We start from the raw sequence: 19,314 nt of genomic DNA, 5'->3' as shown, positions 1-19,314 counted from the left end.
CATCAAAAGTGCCTTCATAAGAGATTTCATGTCTCATCCCTTTGTCTCACTGGCTTTGTAAAGTTCTCATGATCTGAGACCATTTTGCCTATTTCTTTGTTTATTATCTGGCATTGTAATTTCCCACTGGAATATGAGTTCTAGGAGAATGGGGCTTTTACCTGCCCTCTGTTGCATTCTAAGTCACCAGCATTGCACCATATATGTCTAATAGACCAGAGACAAAGGCAGATTCTGTTGTGTCTGGAAGAAAAATATCATATCCTTAGGCTAAGTCTCCTTCTCCCCAACCTCTTTACTTCCTCACCCAGATCAGGAATTTTTATCTCTTTTGCTAGCCGAATTGTTCAGACATCCTCAAACCACCTGACTTTCATTTAGTCTCCACAAAATGAATACTCCGTCCCAACCATGCATTCCATCACTTCCCTACCAAATTGATATTCCCCAACTCCCTGAGGAATTTTCCCTGCTTTTCAAGAAGTACACAGTGCCCGCAAGGTTACTAAATATGAGTGCACGCGCCATCACTGATGACTTCCAAATATGGCATCACAAGAGCCCAAGTGACTTGTCGACATGATATCCTATCTCTCGGTGGCTGGATTTGGGTTTGTTAACTTTAAAATGAGAGGCAGGTTTAAAGATTAACAATTTGCCTGGATAAAAGAAAAAGGAAAAATATAATTAATCATTTGCCTGTCCCCCAACACTAGTTTACAAAACCATGGTGCAACTTTATTGAGCTCAAAATTGAAGGGTGGCAAGGTTAATATGTAGCTTTAGACCTCACGGTTTCATTAACAAACACATTACAGGCTGTAAAGCTGAGCTGACATTAATGCTAGGCCCAAACAAAGTAAATAATTACTGGCTTGGCAAATGAGGAAGTACTTGCAGAGTTTGTTTACATTGGGTTTTTGGAAAATTCATGTTGGCAACAAGTCAAATACAGTTTGACTAGTAATTGTGACAATTGCTCACAGATGCTGTTGGAAGAACAACAAAAGAATGGATTTATGGCTTTTCTCTCCCCCTACATTTTACCCCTTTGTTGCCTTTTTTTTTTTTTTTTCTTTACCATTTTGGATCAATAAAGAACTTGCAGCCACAAAGATAAGTGGGTTACATGGCAGATGGGCCTTGGAATGTTTAAAAATCTCATGTTGCATTTTGTCTCTTGGCTGTAGATTGGAAAAGACACAGCTGCATTCAAGCTGCAGTCATAAAATCCATGCTCCTTGAAAATGCTTATGGGTCCCCTTAATAGAACAGAGTGGAGATGAAGCCTGCTTAGAAATTTTCCAATAGAAAGACTGGTTTGTTTTGTGCTGGGGCACTGTTAATAAGCCACTGAGTTCATAAGACTTCAGGACGGGGTTCTGGCTGAATAGGATCCATTTCATTTTCCCTTGCTGGATTGGAAAAGCATAAACAGGAATCAAGGAATAAAACAACTCACCAAACTGGAAAATAGTTCTGCAGAGCAATTGAGGTCTGTGACATATAATTTGAAACAATTTTGGTCTCCCTCATCAAAGATCAGTATTTTGCCAACTAAAGCTAATATTTCACAGACACACACCACACACACACACACAAACACACTCACACACACACTGGTCCTTCTAAACACTTGAATCTAAATCTTTTTATTCTCAGAAGATAGAATTTCAATGATTTTAAGTATAAAAGCAAAGCCTAGATGTTTCTGATTCCATTTCTTCTAACTTCACGTGGTAAAGACCAAAATATCCTGGGATTTTATAGTGCTTAACAGAATTGTTCAACAAGAGAATCTAAAGCCTTCATTATTATTTAAGTGCCTTATCTAGATCCATGATCTTTGTGATATCAAAGTCATATCTATTGTCTGTTCCAACATGCTGTTCTATCATTCTTTGAATCATGTTTCTCTTAATACTCCTTTGGGTGATCATTGCATAAAACCTAATAAAAGTATATCATTATCTGCTAAATAACTAAAGTAGAAAGGAATATATGCCCCAATAGGCCTTGTAACCACTTAAACACAGTGGTCATCTATCAATACCATACTCGATTTACATCATCCAAGTGTTCAGATTTTTCTTACTCCTAACCTTGAAACCATAAATATTCCTTAGAAGGAAAGCACTTGCTGTGAAACTTCCCAGCCTTCAGGTGAATCACCGATAGTTGTATTTTAAACTCTAACATTTCCTAACTCGGGACTTTCTCATTGCCAAGACATCTCTGACCATGAAATTTGGAGGCCAAGGGCAAGGCATAGAGAGAGGTTGGCTGGCAGCAAAATTCTTCAGATTTTGCACCAAAATCTTTGACCCATGTCTGAATTATCATTAGCTATTAACTCATGACCAGGGATAAAACTTGTCTGATGTCCCTAATGACACTTGAGAAAACAATTACCAGTGAAACTTCCTGATACTTTTTTAAAAAATTATAGGCTAATTATCAATGATAATAAATCAAAGTAACAGTCCACTAAATAATGTGTCTGTCCCACATTACCAACATCGTTACAGCAGCCACTTCACTGGCTCGTTTGCCCCTCGCTTTTTACTTTTCAACTCTTTCTCCCACGTTGCAGTCAACCACAGATTTGATCATGCCATACCATCACTCAGAATTCTCTGAAGTCCTCTTAGTGCCTACAGGATACAGACCAAACACCCACAGATGTCTTTGAATGCTGACACGATCTGACCTCAACTTAGCTTTTACTGTCTCCAACCCTACCCCCTTGCTCGGTTGGCTTGTGTCCTCTTCAGGTCTTCTTGGCATTTCCTGAAAACCCCCAGAAGCCTGACTAACTCTCAGGCAAGAGAGAGACTGCTTTTCAATGCTTGCTTTTGGGTCTTTTATCATTGGCCTTCTTTTGGTACCACAAAAGCATGATGTCCTTTTACTCAAGAACTGGTGGGCCACTCTAAAGATTTTGAATATAATTCCAGCAAAATTCCTGAAACTTTAAGTTAGAACTTACATCATAAAGCCAGATCATAAGTTACAGAACAAAACAGAAACAAAAACCCAAAAAACAACATATTAAAAAATCAAGATTTTTAAATTTTGCTTTTAAAAAAAGAGCAGCTTTTACAGATTTGGAAATATGCTGACCCAATCTCGTCTGCTGCCTAACCACTACCTGAAGCAGTAACAGGACTAGACTAGAAAATTGAACTCAATATTTATATATATGGCAACCATAAAACCAGTGAATGTTACCTGTCTCCCAGGGTAACATTTGTCGAGTCATAAAACTGACTCACGGACTGCATTGAACTTACACTGTTGAATAACATGCATGGAGGGAAACCAGAATTACAACCACACGTAAAAATGGATACATTAGAGGTGGATTTTGAAAGAGGTAAGAAAGAAATAGAAGGCAGTTGTAAGGAGATCACTTAAAATTAAGTATGAATGGTTTATACTATTGATTAAAGTATTTTTGAAATCCATAAAGGAACACTTTGTACCAAGTAGCTTTCATAAACCTTAAGAAAGACTATTTGGTTCGGTTCAAAGGTCAGAAGCCTCTGTCCCAACAGGTAAAGAAAGTGGTTCCATTTCCATTTTAAAAGATCAAAGTATCTCTAAGTTCAGAGTCTAAAATTGTATTAATGATCTACTCTTGTCATTTTTTTTTTTTGAAGAAGCAAGCTGTGTTTGGAAAAATGCAGTATCTAAATTAACATTAAATTTACAACATCTTTATATGTTATTATATATCTCATCTCTTCTATCAAATTATAAACTCCTTAGGGATCTTTGTATCATATAAATCCATAGTTTAATCCTATATCCCTGGTACAAAGTAGGCTAACAATGCATATTTTGAGTTGGACTATATTCATTCAAGAAGTCTTTTAGATCTTCTCAAACTTTTTGATTCTCTGATGTCTTGCCTTTCCCCCTTTCAAATAAAGAATATGTTTAAAAGGTGAGCTACCAATTGTTGTATGGATGTCTCTCAATCATGCTACTGGGAACCTATTTTTTTTTAAGATTTTATTTATTTATTTGACAGAGAGATCACAGGTAGGCAGAGAGGCAGGCAGAGAGAGAGAGGGGGGAAGCAGGATCTCCGCCGAGCAGAGAGCCCAATGTGGGGCTCGATCCCAGGACCCTGGGATCATGACCTGAGCCGAAGGCAGAGGCTTTAACCCACTGAGCCACCCAGGAGCCCCTGGGAACCTATTTTTGATAGCTCTACCACAACCATTTGACAACAAACAAATCAAGGACAAGAACTCGACTTTCTTTTTAATTTCCCATGTTTAACACACACTCTTCTGAGTCATAGATTTAACTCACAGAAGTCACTACCTTGAGATAAGCAGAGTTGATGGGTTAATAAAAAGAAGAATCAGGGGGAACAGTGGCAAAAGCTTCCTGCCCCAAATCTATTTTAAAGACTAGTTACATGGTTGTAAAGAGTGTTAAAATGAGAGCTTGCCTGTTATCTATCTGGGCTGACACCCTAGAGTTAGTAAATCTAAGTACTCTTACATTTAAAATAGCATGCTGGGCCCTCACGGGCATTCACAGATGGAGAAAGCTGGCTGGGTGACTCCTAGGTACTACCCGCCCTAGGAAAAAGCCCGTACCTCCTGAGTTTGATGAAGCAAGGCAATGCATGAGTGCTGCAGTAAGATGTGACCTCAGGGAAGGCTTCGGTTATCCTGGATGCTGCCTGAGAAGAACATCAGCAGGACAACGTGACCTCAACGAATAAATTTGTGCGAGTGGACTTTCATGAGTCAGGTACCAAGTCCAAAGCAGCTAGCAGCGGATGCAGTACCTATGCTGGAAAAACTCAGCAAGAAGTCGAGAAATGCACAAAAGTGTGTGCACATGGATGTGTGTGTACATGAATCTCCAAAAAGATCCACAAAAGACTCATGAAAGAAGGAAAGAGTTGTTTTAAACTTTTAAGTTCAATTTAGTTAACATACAGTGTAGCATTGGTTTCGGGGTAGAGTTTAGTAATACATCTGTAGCATATCACACCCAGTACTCATTACATCACGTGCCCTCCTTAATGCCCATCACCCCGTTACCTCACCCCTTGACCCACCTCCCCTCCAGCAGCCCTCAGTTTGTTCCTTAGAGTTAAGTGTCTCTTATGGTTTGCCTTCCTCTCTGTTTTTACCTTATTTTATTTGAATGAAATTCAATACAACTCAAATGATACCAATACAGTTTACCAAATGTGCCAGTCAAGCAAGACACTTTCTGTCTCTGCCCTCTCTCCCCATTTTCAAACCCTGGAGAAGCCAAAGGCACCACAGGGTGTTGGGAACAAAGTGTGGAAAGGTGAACTGAAATGCAGTTCGAAGTTGAACTGTGTTTAGCCTGCACTGAGGAAGCAGGGAGTTAAAAAAAAAAAAAAAAAACTTAATTTGCATGGGAGTTTGAGTAATATTAGAATTTTTAATGCATTTATTGTACAGAAAAAAACAGTTATTTCCAATCAGAGGGGTTCCTGACCACATGGGAATTACGTGCTCCTCCAGGCATGTTTTAAGGGTTAACAGTGCAAAAAGAGATTGGGCAACACAGGGTTCTACATGTAGTCTTTTTTTTTTTTTAAGCTGTACAGTTATTAAATTTTCCACTTGGTTAAAACTGTGGGAAGATATTTTGGCACATTTGTACAGAACCCACATTTTACCTTTAGCTTCAGGCACCAATATGGCTCAGCAAGGCACTGTAGATCAGTAACTTCTACAGTCAAGGGCTATCATGTGATGTAGGTATTATGTATTACGTAGGAGTTGGACTTTCTAGTCGTCTCCTTATGTTAGTGTTACACAAGAACATTTACTTCCAGGGTCTCCTAGGCAGGACCCACGAAATCATCCGGAGGCCCTGAGAGAATGGCATCCAGGACATCGAGTTCTGTTGAAAGGAAAGTATCCAGAATCACTAGAGATCAACCCTAATCAGCAGGACTAAGCAGCACAGTGTATCAAATTCCAAGAAAGCGAAAGGCCGAGGTAACTCCGAAAATGGAGAGAGGAAGATGAAGCGTGGAGAATAATTTTGCCAAGGTCACAGTTCAGCTTCTGGTCTTCCATGCTAATTCTTTTCACTGCAAAGGTAGATTTTCATGTGTCTATTTGTTTGTTAATTAATGGACAGTTCCTACACAGACATTTTTAACATCATTTCAAATTTTGATCTTTTTTTTTTTTTTTTGGCATTTCCTTTGTGGAGGCTGGGATGCATTTCATAGAAAGAAATTAAGAATATGTTGGTTTCTTATTTGTTTTCCAGATTGGAAAAAGCCCAGACTCTTATAATATAAAAGGATCTTTTTAAAAACCACCACTCAGATATAAATTACATCTGCTGGATCAGCATCCTGTTGCTATGTTGCTGATAAACAGAAGCTGACTTCATCACACATGGTGGCGTCTCTTCAGACGCTAGCTCTGTACCTCCAAAGCAGCGCAGTATGTATGAATGTTAATACGACTTCTCTTGGATCTGTTGAGTCAGCTCTTACAAATCTCTCTGGTGAACACTCCACGGTGAAGCATTGGATTATCTGGTCCACCTTCTTTCCAAATAGAAGGGGCCTGAGCATGGGGACAAAAAGAACTTTAAGGTAATTCTTGCCATAAATGACAATATATACGCTACTTCAAGACAGCCAGCCTCCTCAGCAACAACTCAGCACTGACATGGAAGTTTTCAACTTTACCATATGGAACAGATCTCTTCTTAAGCAAATGTCAAATCCATAATAATTAGGTCAGTGCTGTTCGTTTCTTCTCCCAACTCATACCGACCTCTTGCTGGGTAGATGGAGAACTAGCTTTAATTTTAGGCATCCATGAAACCTTCTCTCACCTTCTTTTAGGCTCCTCTGACCTCTTTATTATTCCAAAATTTCTGTAGCAGAAATGCTCTTGCAACTTCAGGGATCAACAAATTTTTTCTTAAAAGGGACAGATAATAAATATTTTAGGTTTTGTGGGTAATTTAGCCTCTGTAGCAACTACTCTACTTGGCCATTGTAGTGCAAAAGCAGCCATAGACAATATAAAATGAACGAGTATAGCTGTGTTTCAATAAAACTTTATTTGTGAAAATCGGCAGACAAGGTGGATTTGGCCCCTGGCTGTAGTGTGCTGTTCGCAGCTTTAGTCTATAGCTCTAAACTTGGTTAAAACAAAGAGGCTTGTGGAAAAATGCTCTTTAACTACCAACAAATTTTATTTTCTTTATCAAGAACTGATTTTCACAAGAGATGGACATTCAGAAGGTACTAGACACTGAGGAAAGAATTTTTTTAGCTTTTCTTTTTTAAAAAAGCTCTATACTTCGCTTGCTATAAATTGTCCACAAGAGAATTTTTAACTGTCATTTCTTAGTATGATACTGTCTAGTTTTCCAGATGAAAACAATAAGCCAGAGGCGGAAAAAATCGTAAGGACTCATTTAACTGAAAATTTTGAGATGAGTTGCTGTGGACAAAATGGCTAATATAGTAGTAAATGGCACTAAAACATGGTGTCTAGAGTTGGGGAAGTGATAGTCCCTACATATTTATATTTATTGTAACTTTAATTAAGTTCTGGATATCAAGAATTTGAGTATCACTATTAAACTAAAACAGGCTTGGAAGAGAGAAAGAGTTGAGTGACTTGCAACATTATTGTGTGACGAACAAGAAAATGAGGTTGTTCAGTCAAAAAAAGAGAAGACTCAGGGAAAATAATATTTTTCTTCATATATTTAAAGGGCTGCATTTAGAATATGAAGTATGTTTCTTTAGTATGATCTCAGAAGTAAAAACCAAAAAGATAAATTTCTAAGAAAATCTCAGCTAAATTTTTTAAAAGGGTTTTCTAAGAAAATTGAGGATGGAAAAGACTATGTTTAAAGTAGTAACCAATCTATCTTTCTTTATTTGGGATGTTTAACCTTAGTATGGTGGGCATATAGATCAGGGGATTCAAGAATTAGATGGGTCATTCGATTAGGTCAATGATCCTTGAATAGAAATTTCATGGACCTAGAATATATATATATTCTATAGAAATTGAAAAAAAATGCTAATTTTTTGTAATGCCAAGTAAGAACCTTCAAACCAAAACCAATGACCAATCTCATTTCATAAAATAAATTATATTTTAGATGAAAACATAAGAACACATAATATTAAAATTAAAGGCAGTCTTCAAAAATAAACAAAAGTTGTAAAAGGCATAGATCTTAATTTAATTGAACAAAATTTAGCTAGCTAAATCAAGAGACGACATGAATTTTATTTTTTTCATTCTGATACAAAATGGCAAAAACCCTGTTATGGATTAGCATGAGTCCCTCGATCATTTGGGAAGTTCTGAACCTTTAAAGTCCCACCCAATTTTAAGACTCTGAGTCTGAGCGAACACAACAGTGCCGAAGTATGGATTTTGTTCTTCTTCCAGGCACATAACAGAAGTAAAAGCTATCTTCAAAATGTTCTGCCATGTGAATTTATTATTCTAAATGACTTCATTTACCTACAAGTGGCAAAATCCTATACCATGAGCAAAGCATAGCATTTACAGTGTGTTTTGCCATCCTGTGGTAATGAAACTAAAATACAAAATGCCATAATTTGATAAATGATAGTCACATACTAGTTATTATGGTTTATATTATGCCCCTGGCACCCCTCACCCCACCAAAAAAAAAAAAAAAAGGCTTAGCAAATAACACATTAACTTTGATAATTTTAGAAGCAAAAAGAAAAATCCAATGGCAATATGAAATGAACAGTGGGCTTATTCAGGAAATTTTCTAATAAAACTTAGTCTTTCAAGATAACTTAACTGGGGGGTGCCTGAATGGCTCAGTTAAGTGAACGACTCTTGATTTCAACTCAGGTCATGATCTCAGGGTTGTGAGGTCGAGCCCCCTCATCAAATTCTACACTGGGCGTGGAACCTGCTTAAGATTCTCCCTATCCAGCTGCCCCTCCCCACTTCTCTCTCTCCCTCTCAAAATAATAATAATAATAATAATGATGATGATAAACAATTTATATTCTCAACTAAAATTCTAAGAGAAGTTAAAAATAATGTTCAAAAGATCCAGTCTCTCATAAAACTCTGCCTCAAGTGATTCTGTCCCTTTCCTTCAATTTTCCTTCGATGGACATACATTGTATGACTCTGTACAAATTATTTTGAGAACTATTTTTGTGAATTCGATGCATAGCTGGATTTTGTTTTCCTAATGATCACACATGTGTGCATGCACACACACATACACACATACACACGCAGTCACACTAGCCCTGATAAGAGTGAGGTATAATCACTAGTGAGGGGGCAAACACTATACCAGCTTCTATTCAGAGCTATGTCAATGCCCATAAATTCTAATTTGTAACACCCCTGCAGTTCCATTGTATGGTTCCATTAGTCTGTGCATGAATTATTCACACGAGATACATCATAATGACATCAGAACCATCCATGATATCAATTCATACTATTATAAAAAGGTAATCTTCAACTGTGCAACACAACATGTGTTAATTAGATCTCCAAGAAACTTTGCTAGTCTATCACCTTCTTACAGCCCAGCTCCGGCCTCACCTCCTCCAATAAGCCTTTCGGTCACTCCATCCTACATCCATACGTTCCATTTTTGTTCTGTCTGTGGAATACCTGACACAATGTAGAAGTTTAGACGACATTTCTTTGTGCTGTTGTTTTCATTGCTTTGCAGATTTAACTCTTGAGTCCCTGAATGGATTATTTGATTCTTGAAGGATGAAACCACAATATATTGTTCTTTTGTAACTACTGCAATACTTAGCAATTAACCTGATTAACTGCCATGCAGACACAATTCACAAATTTTTAGATCCTGGGCTACTTAGTTTAGCAGATTTCAACTTTTTGATGATCACCCAAGTTTTGGTGGTATGGTTTATTATTTCGTTATGAAATGTTTTGTCTTTTTTATGACTCTTAATTTTTTGAAGAAATAAACAGCATCTTGTGTAATATTATTAAAAGCAGGATTGTTGTGAAGTTAGAAGAAATATATGTAAATTGTCATGGAATGGTAAGTGACACATAAACAATGTATCATCACCATTATTATTTTTCCATTCTTTGATACTTCAGGGCATATAACAATGGGCAATTATTAGCAGAATACTTACAACAGAAAAGCAATTTATAAGAGAGACTCACATAGCTTAGTCCCATGCATTCAATAAGTACTTAATAATTCACCATTCAACTCTTTATAACATATGTACAGAAACATGCAAGTACTTCCAATGAACAGCCCAAAGGAATGTTCACCAAGTAAACACACCTGTGGAACCAGCAACCAGTTTAGGCAACAGGACATTATCAGCATCCCAAAAGCCCCTCTTGTGCATCCTCCCAAGTCCATACCCATCCCCCCTACAAAGTATAACCAGTATCCTGCCTTCTGATAGCATTGATTAATTTTGCTTGTTTTTAAACTTTAAATAAATGGAGTTATACAATAGGTACTCTTTCACAGCTAGCTTTTTTCACTCAGCTTGGTGTTTATGAGACCAGTGCATACTACTACAAATAGCTGTGGGTTTTTTTTTATTTTTCATTTATAATACTATTTATTATTCCACTCTATAAATACACTACAATTTACTTTTTCATTCTATAGTATGTGGGTTGTTATAAATAGTACTGTTTTAAATATTATTATGCCTTTGGATGAACTTGTGTATACATTTCTACTGAGAATAAACTTGGGGAAATTGAATTATTATATTCTTATTTACTAGATAATGTAGTTTACTAGGTTTAGTTTTAGAAGAAATTGCCAAAAAGGTTTTCAATTTGCTTTTGTCAATTTACAGTTCTACCAGCTGTGAATAAGAGTTGGAATTTGTCCACACTGTCACCAATTTTAACATTACCTGTTCAATTTTAGCCATCCTGGAGTATGTGTAATGGTAGCGAAATGTAACTTATATTTCCATGGTGACTAATAAAATTGAGAACTTTTCATGTCTATTGGCCTTTGAGTAATCCTCTTCTGTGAGTGGCTAGTCAAATGTTTTGCTTATTTTTCTATGGGGTTGTATCCCTTTCTTAAAGATTTAGAGATATTCTTTGTATGTAATGTAATCACTGATCTACTTAAATTTACATCTACTATCCTGCTATTTGTTTTCTATTTGACCTACCTGTTTCGTATTTATTTTTTTCTTCTACCCTGTCTTCCTTTGGGTTAATAAAAGATTATTATTTATCTGACACCATTAATTTCTTAGTTATTCATTCTTCTATTATCTTTTGTGATGTTAAGAGATTACAATATACATCTTTAACCTAGAATGGACTACTATCTTTCCCAATAATGCTAGAACTCTGGAATACTTTAGTTTATCTCTTTGTTTTGCATTTTGACATTTACCTGTGGGACAATTTGCTAAAAAGCTTCTTTTAGTATTTGTTCTCGTGAGGATCTACTGGTGACAAAATCTCTCAGCTTCCATTTTCCTGAGAAAACATTTCACTAATGATCAGACTGCCTCTTTAACTTAATTTTCACTATTTTATTTTCACTCATTGATGGTTAGTGTATTCTATTTTATCTTCTTTGCACTATTGCTAGATAATTTTACCCTTTCCTCTTTTGGCACTTTCAATTTTCTCTCAGCTTTCATCATTTATGTTGAGGAGTCAATTGTGACATTATTTAGTGTCATTTTTCTCTGGATACTTTTAAGATTTTTCTCTTTGTTTTTGGTTGTCAACTGTCTAACTATAGTATTCCTAAATCTTGTTTTCTTTGTATTACTTTGCCTGGAATTCACTGAGTTTCTTGAATTTGTGAGTCATTATCTCTTACCAGTTTTGGAAAATTCTCCCCCATTAGCTCTTCAAGGGCAACTTCAACCTCATTCTTTCTCCCCTTAAGGAACCCCAGTTACATGTATGCTAGAGCTTTGGACATTGTTCTATTTCTTGTACTCTGTTCGTATTTCTTGTACTCTTTTCTGTATTCTCAATCATTTTTCTTTCTATGTTTCAGTTGAGGTATTTTCTAATAAGCTGTCTTCTGGGTTTCAAAATGTCTTCTGCTGTTGAATAGTTTGATGAATGTAGTTATTGAGTTGATTTTGGATGTTATGATTTTAGATTTAAAATATCCATTTAGTTTATTTTACAGATTCTAAATTGTCTAGTAAAATTCCTTATCTTTCATCTATATTTTTTCATCTTTGATCTACTTCTTAAAACTATTCATCTTTGCCAACTTTAAAGTTTATGTCTGCTGCCTGCAATGTATGGATTACCTTTGGGTTTCTTATATCCTTGTACACAGATTCTCCACTTGAGTTTAGGTCTCATGGTGCTATCTTTTGGAAGTCCTAATAACTTTAGATTTAATGCCATAAATTTGCATCTGGACATGGTAGGGGTTATGGATGAGCTTCTCCTCTAGAGTTATTTAACCCTTTCCTCAGCTAGGCAATGTGGAAACTTATCAACAAAATTCAACTAGGGAGTGAGCTGAATTCAGTCTAATTTTAATTCACACTTCTTCTGCATATGGTATAGTTCACCAGGGCCTTCAATGAGAGCCTAGTGTGTTACCAGAGCCCCTTTCCCTTGCAGGACATGAAGTTTTTGTCTCCTTACAGAAAGAATGAAGAAAAAAATCTACTCTACTTTTCTATTTTCTACCTAGCTATTTATCTCCTCCACATCCCAAATTTCAGAATTCAACAAATGTCTTCAACATCCATACCTTTCATTTTTGTTCTATCCGTGGAATACCTGACACAATGTAGAAGTTTAGATGACATTTCTTTGTGCTGTTGTTTTCATTGCTTTGCAGATTTAACTCTTTAGTCCCTGAATGGATTATTTGACCATGAATTGGAGGTCTTGCAAATTTCCAATTTTGTTAATGCAGTCCTGCAAGACTGCAAATGCCCTGTTGACACCTAAGTCTGGTAGCAGCTGCTCTCTGCCTGGGCAAACTCCGTTTCTTGCTTATACCTCTAATTTGCAAATACAACCAAAGTAAAACTACAAAATGTCAGCCCACTACTCCATGGCTCTCCCCTTTCCATATTCTTAATCCCACTGTTCTTCCTTGCTTCAGTAGCTGTCTACTCCTGTTAAACATATGATCCTTTAATTAATCTATTTTTTCTAGCTGTTCTCAATGGGAGCTTTGGTATGGCAACAACTATTCCATCTTCCTCTCATATGAAAGTCCATATCATGATGTTTTGATTGGATTAAGAGAGCTCTTTATTAAAATGTACAATTTTATTTGAAAATTTGACAGATAATGCCAGCCCACATGAAAATAAAATGTTGATGAAGAACGTACAGTGACAGCAAAGTATTTTCTTTTTTTAACCAAAAATAATTCATTTCAAAATTGAAGGAACATTAAAAATGAGTATGATGAAGCCAATATCTCTATTTTAAAATTCTATCTTTATCACTCACCTATACAATAGTAGCAAAAGCATTTGTAGAGGTAAATGATTATTTGGTGGGAAGACTATCTTCTGAATATATGTCAGCAATTCAGCTTTTCTGGATATTTATTAAACTGTAGGTTGAGGTGAACTGGGCACTCTTAAGTAATAATTGGGTACAGAAACATTTTTCAGAATGGGATATATATTCAGAAGTCTTGATGGAAGACTATTAACTTATTATTTTAAAAAAACACATCAGCCATGGCTCAACGTAATTCAAGTACAGGTGGAGCTTTTCTTCTTAATTTTTTCCAGTATTATTGTAAGGTCCTTATTAAATTTTATATTATGATCTTAGTTAAACTAAATTTGAATAGATTACATACAACTTCAATGGCAAAAATTCTAAGATCTAAATCATGTGGTAAGAAATCTAGTTAATGACATGATGGTGGTATCTGGCAGTTGATTCAAATTTGTTAGGATACCATATTAGTCCTGATAAATAAACAAGCAAAATGTTACATATTTATTTTCCTAAAAATCTTAGGCAGAATATGAAGGGTACGAACTGGACATTGAAGATATAGTGAATAATTCAAATGTAACTGCTGAAGCCAATGGATCCTAAGCTAGATCCAAAGTTTAATTAGTGATCAACTTTTTCTCAGACTCCATGATCTAATAAACTCCTCTCTTTTCACACAATTGAATTTTCTTTGAGTTTCTGTCACATAAAACAAGCAAGCTAAACCAGAGGTGATACAAGAAAAATCAGGATCAAATAACCAAAGAAGAAAAAGAGACTAGAGACTAATTACAAAGAATCAGGCAAAGACTGTGATGACTTCCAGAATCCTGAAGGCCTTGGACCACAGTGCGATGAACTCGGTTTGCCTGTGATTGAAAGACAGGGTGGGACCTGTTGAGGTATGGATTCAGGAACTGCTGACCTCCAACCTTCCTTCATTCAAAGGACCTTTCCCCTTCCAGAATTGGGAATCCCCTCTGACCCTGACAAGAATTTATTCAGAGGGCATTTTGTCTAGATATTAATTCAGTTTTGGTTAGCATTTGCTGAAATCTGGTAATCTTCCTAACCTTAGCTTGATCACTGGCAGAAAAGAAATGGGGATAGACATGGTGAGAATCAGCATTTTGTTGAAAACATTTTGGTGATCTTAAAGACCACAAAATCATTGGTTCTACTGTTTTCATTTCCTTTCCCAAATATTATTTTGTGACTGTTACATAGATAGAAGACCCAAAGCAAGAAACACAAAGATTTTAAAGAGAGAATCATTTTCATTGATTAAGATTATTCTAATTCAAGCTTAAAAAAATTTTTTTTCTAGAAAGTTAATTGATTTAATTTCCCCAAATCCTAGAATTGGTAATGAAAATATAGGCTTGGCAGTCCCATATCAAAATGGACCTTTAAAAACTATTTTCCCATGAAATGGTCGCCAAATATTTGACCTTTTTTTGCTGCATTAAGGTATCTATATTAAGCCATTATTTCTTTGTACTGAAGTTTCTCCAAAAGTGCATGGAATAAACAAAGGAGGAGATATATTATAGTGTAAAGATTACCATGTTCTATTTTTGATCTGCCAGGGATTAGATCTCTCGCCTCCAACAAGTTATGTAATCTCTCCAAGTCTTAGTATCCTCTTCTAAATAATGCAAAATTTGATACCTGCTCCAAAGAGTTATTTTAGAGATTATTTGAGTTAACAAGTCTAAGGTGTTAACACAAGACTACAGGTAACATGTGCGCAGTTACACTGTCCCCTTCCCTTTTTTCCAAAAACACACTGAGATAGCTTTGTGGCATGACATAGATGCAAGAAAGTTTCCACTAAAAATGTGTTTTGTTGCTCTTTAGGTATAAAAATTCATATATTTGTCAAATTTTGACATATCATCTAGCAACACAGCAATTATGAGGAAGAGAAGAGAAGATTTGGGAAATAAGACAATTTTCAAAAATAATCCACCCATCAGGAGGTCTACAGGTCCTACATAAATGCCATCTGCCATTCATATCTATGACTTTCTAAGTTATAACACTAATAGTTAAATGTGTATTATGTGTCAAGCACTATACTACAACCTTTAGTTAAATTAGCTCATTTAATACTTAATGCTATGAAGAAGGTACTATTAACTAGTCACATATTACAAATGAAGAAACTGAGCTTCGGAAATGGTAAATAATTTCCCAACATCACATAACCACTAAATAGCACAACCTGGGTTCAAATCCAGGAAGTCTGTCTTCATGGTCTAGTGTTCTGCCCATAGACAGGAAATCCTGGATCTTCCCAAATGCCATCCCCAAAGCACTGGTGGACACCCATACCTTTATTCCTATTTGTTAGCTGCTTGAGCCATGTATGTGGTGGCATTAAGTCCTCAAATTCCTCTCCTAAGAGAAGATTTCAGGGGATATCAACAAGGAAAATGAGAGCCTGAAAGGAGAAAAAGCAGGTACAAAACAAAGGTGAAAAGGACAGAAATTGCAGGGTCTGCTTCCTCCAGCATCATGACTCATAAGTGGAAGAGACAATCCTGAGGCCCAGAGAGGTTAAGAATATCACCCAAAGTCATGCCTCGTCAAAAATAACATCTGTGAGCCTGGTATATTCCATTTGGAAGTCATCAAGTAGACAAATCCATACAGTTTAGAGGAGAAGATGAATCCTGAGCATAGCAGAATGCCTACCTTTCTAAGAATGAAGACCATCTCAGTATATTAATGGACTGTGTTTACTTCAATGATAGAAGAAAAATGTCTAACAAGTCCCAGTAACTTTCATGTTGGATAAAAGCCAGCTGAAGGAAATCATAGGTTTTAACCACAAGAAGTAAGATTTAAACGCAGTTTCAGACCTCTTGGTTTCAGACCTGAGTAAAGGAAGGACTGGTGTAGGGCACCTTTAACGATGTTCTTAGACTCTCCTTGCTGAGAGCTATGGAAGTGGGGAGGGTTTATGATAGAAACTGATTAACTGAGCATAGCAATAGCCTACTAGGCCTATAGAATAAATAATGCTTTTTAAACCTGTGGAGTATAAGTAAACCTGGGAAAATCTGAATAAGATCAGGGGATCAATGTCAATATCCTGGGGTGATATTATACTAGAAATTTAGAAGATGTTTACCAATAGAGGAAACAGAGTAAAGGGTGCACAGGATATCTCTGCATTATTTTTTCTAATTGTATGTTAACCTACAAATATTTCCAAGTACAATGTTCATAAGAAAAGTAGATGTTCCTGAATTGAAGTGTAAGATGCAAATACTCAGCACAGTAATAAATACTAGTGGAATGAATGAGTGAATGAACAATCGTCAGGTTATTCTGTGTTAAACTTTAAGGCCACCCTGTAAAAACTTGTTTCTCCTCATCTTCCCTTTAGCATCATTCCTGGACTACAGGAATAGCTCTCAAATTGGTCACATTATTTGCAAGTTTTGCTTTTTACACGGCTACCAGATTTCTCATTGTAAAACACAATTTTGATGACTATTCCTATCTCTAAAAGCACCGATAATTCTTCATTGTCTACAGAACAAAATTAACTTAGCATTCAGACTTTCTATCTTTCTACGCCCCTATCCAAATACTTTTTTATGATTATCTACTCCAGACAAGTAGATCAACTTCCTGTTGCTAGTGTATGCCCTAAGCTCCCTTGCTTCTGTAAGCTTTCCATTCTAACACACCCCCAATTCTTTACCGACTCTTCTAAGTGATCTCAGGAAAGCCCCTTGTGATCCCAATTTTTGTTTATTCACCAGAAAAATGGGTATAATTACAATTACTTCTAGAGCTTCACGAGAATGAGATAATACATTCAAATTTCCTAACACAATGCCTGGTACCTAATATGATTTTGGGAAATAGTTATTTTCTTACTACCTTTGTTTTGTAATGAAACGGATCACTACCCTTTTCTGCCCAGTGGGGTCCTTTTCTCAGTGTATTTTATACCTCCCATCTTCCAATAACTTCTCTAAATCTCTTTTATCTTTTTAAATCATCTATTTAGAAAAAAAAAATATTTTTAGAGAAAGAATTTTCTTTGAAACATTTTGACATCATCTTCTTCTGCAGTAAAACTTTGTACAGCTCAGCCTCACTCCCACACAATGACAATCCATAAAGTGGAAAGTGCCACCACCCCTCTTGAATGGGAATCTGATGGGAACAGAAACTGCATATTGGTGTGTTTTCTCAAGCAGATAGTGGTTGCCGAATGAATAGCACTAAACAAACATGGAGAGAGCTACTCAGCTTTCTAAAATTATCATGTGGCCTGCTTTGGGGCTCTTTCAAGAGATAATAAAGTGATATGACTTGCATAGACCCAAAGAACAGTTCAAACTTAAATGGTGCCTGAATGAATGAAGGAATTGAGATCTCCTAATGTAAGAGCTATAAATCTAGATAAGCAAAATAACATTTGATGGTCCTCATATGAAAATAGGCCTAAGACAGACTGTCATCCTCTCTGTTTCCCTTTCCAGATCATCATGCTCACGTACTTTCTCCTCTCCTGTGTGAGGTGGAAGAAGGATGTTACTGGTGTGAGCTCCCAACCTAGACATCCCATGGCTTCTGGGAGGCCAGAGTCAAGAGGAGTATAAAAGGAACAGAGAAACAAAAAATGACTTCAGAGGTGTTTATGTTATTTTTTAAAGAGTCGTTTATGATGTCTTGTAACCCAGGGATGGAGAGATGGACTGTGCTTCTGGGAGGAACACTCTACAGTAAAAAGGTTTTGACCAGGGGTTTAGAGGCCTGGGTTCTACCACTGGCTTTGCCATTTCCTGATTCCATAGCTCAAGGCATTTCACATCTCCTCTCTGGGTCTCAGTTCCTTCCCTCAGAGAGTCAGGAAATGGGACCAGCTTACCTCTAAGGCTTTCCAACATTAACATGCTCTGCCTCAAAATTTGGGCCCTTGATTTTTTTTTTTTGTCTACATTACCTGAAAGGTCGATTCTAGTTCATGTGAGAGAAAAACAAAGAATTCTTCATAATCTTAGTTACAGCTGTATTAGTTGGAAACTGAACCAAAAAGAGGATGAGTAAGGCAAAAAGGAGATATATAATAGTGTGAAGCCAGCATGGAGTGGCACAAAATGGAGTACAATCACTTTTAAGTATTAGACCCTGGGAATATGTACTTCTCTCTCAAAGAGTTGGAGGGCTTCTCGGACAGCAGGATGAGACAAACAGAGATACCCGGCTTATGGGGTTGGAAGAGGAGACAGATTCTCCTCCCAAAGCATTAGAATGTGAATACGATGAAAAATGGCCTCAAGCCTAGGGAGCTGAATGAAGCAAAGTGAAACTGTGATCAAAGTGGATCTCGGTGATTTTTCCCTCCCTGTGATGTCTAGGAAGAGGTTGACTCCATAGATCGCTCATTTACTTGGTCACACTTTGAGAGTGCGTTTTCTCCATCAAGGCATTTGGAAAAAAAAGATAAGTCATGATGTTTGATTCCTTTATGATCTTATGTGCAGCACTTGCTCAGAAATAACAAAGTCCCCATTCTTTCAAAGAACTTAATTTTGTTGTCAGTTTTCCCTCTTTGTTTCTTTCTTTCTTCCTTTCTTTCTTTCTTTCAAAACATCTTGGTGAGAACTGTGGGGAAAAGATTATCCAAAGGAACAGTGGATGGCAGTATTGGTTTGTATCTCTAAAGCAGAAAGCAATGAAAAGTACTATTTATTTTAAAAGAAGAAAAGGAGCATATACTCAGTCTATTGAACAAGCCTCCCATGGGCGTGGGTCTAAAACCATGAAAAGTTTGTGTTTGCAGTTT

The 19,314-nt window shown here is 36.5% G+C and overlaps 1 long non-coding RNA gene across 1 annotated transcript; it reads left to right on the top strand.

The window, feature by feature from the left end:
• Window positions 1-3,316: 3,316 nt before the first annotated feature.
• Window positions 3,317-18,073, top strand: LOC116867491. The gene is made up of 3 exons (XR_004382601.1): window positions 3,317-3,376; window positions 6,289-6,467; window positions 18,008-18,073. It is a non-coding gene; the product is annotated as an uncharacterized LOC116867491 (long non-coding RNA).
• The last annotated feature ends 1,241 nt before the right edge of the window (window positions 18,074-19,314 follow it).

Source organism: Lontra canadensis, unplaced genomic scaffold (genome assembly GCF_010015895.1).
Source record: "Lontra canadensis isolate GAN:19392208 unplaced genomic scaffold, GSC_riverotter_1.0 scaffold12, whole genome shotgun sequence".
NCBI lineage: Eukaryota > Metazoa > Chordata > Mammalia > Carnivora > Mustelidae > Lontra > Lontra canadensis.
This window is presented reverse-complemented; position numbering and strand designations above follow the sequence as displayed.